Source organism: Penaeus monodon, chromosome 28 (genome assembly GCF_015228065.2).
Source record: "Penaeus monodon isolate SGIC_2016 chromosome 28, NSTDA_Pmon_1, whole genome shotgun sequence".
Classification (NCBI taxonomy): domain Eukaryota; kingdom Metazoa; phylum Arthropoda; class Malacostraca; order Decapoda; family Penaeidae; genus Penaeus; species Penaeus monodon.
The window spans coordinates 34,636,935-34,637,676 of NC_051413.1; the positions used below are offsets into that span (position 1 = coordinate 34,636,935).

At 38.9% G+C, this 742-nt stretch overlaps 1 protein-coding gene across 1 annotated transcript in view; it reads left to right on the forward strand.

The window, feature by feature from the left end:
- The window catches only part of LOC119591543 (glycerophosphocholine cholinephosphodiesterase ENPP6-like), a gene marked incomplete in the record, with an annotated part of 12,203 nt that overhangs the window by 1,013 nt on the left and 10,448 nt on the right, over positions 1-742 (forward strand).

Sequence of the window (742 nt, forward strand, 5' to 3'; positions counted from 1 at the left end):
ATTTGCACATGTGTGTGTATTTACATCACCCACACTTAATCTTAAATCTGATATTTCTTAGTAACTGGATTTCTGTCGAGAAACCAAAACGAAGCAGATATTTCCCGCACGGATTTTCTCGTAGTGGAAAGCGGTCCGGAAGGTCGGTTTATGAGGGAAACCTTCGCTTTTCGTTTTATCCGTGTGGTTGTTTTTATTATTTCCTTTATATTGATTTCTTTTACTTTTTTTCTCGTAGCATGGCAGTGACCACCCCTTCTTCATGCTGGTAAATAAGGCGAAGACGACAGTTGGCCAGACAGATGAAGGTCGTTTCAGGGGAATGGGGACTATAACCCCCTCCTGTAATTAAATAATAATAATTCTGATAAACTAAACATTTAAGACGTTTGCCCCCATAAACATGCATAAATAAAGGTCTTAGTATCTTCTACATGAATAAATAGTTGTAAGGTTACGAGATTAATGCTGTAAGGATGACATATGCCTTATATTCGCACGGCCCATCTGCGGTATCTGGATGCGGTCCTGCAGATCTCAGATTTATTGTCCCCTTGACTTTCATTGCACGATGCACGAAGTCATTAATGTTCAAGGAGATTCTCCAACACAGATGTTATAAAAGAGTAGTGGAAGTTGCATTTGTCTTGTTCCTTGCAAGATTTATTGTGTGAAACATCGAAATCAACATTTGTCGCATTTACTATGGAAGAGCGTTATTACAGTTTCTTGTTGCGAGGAA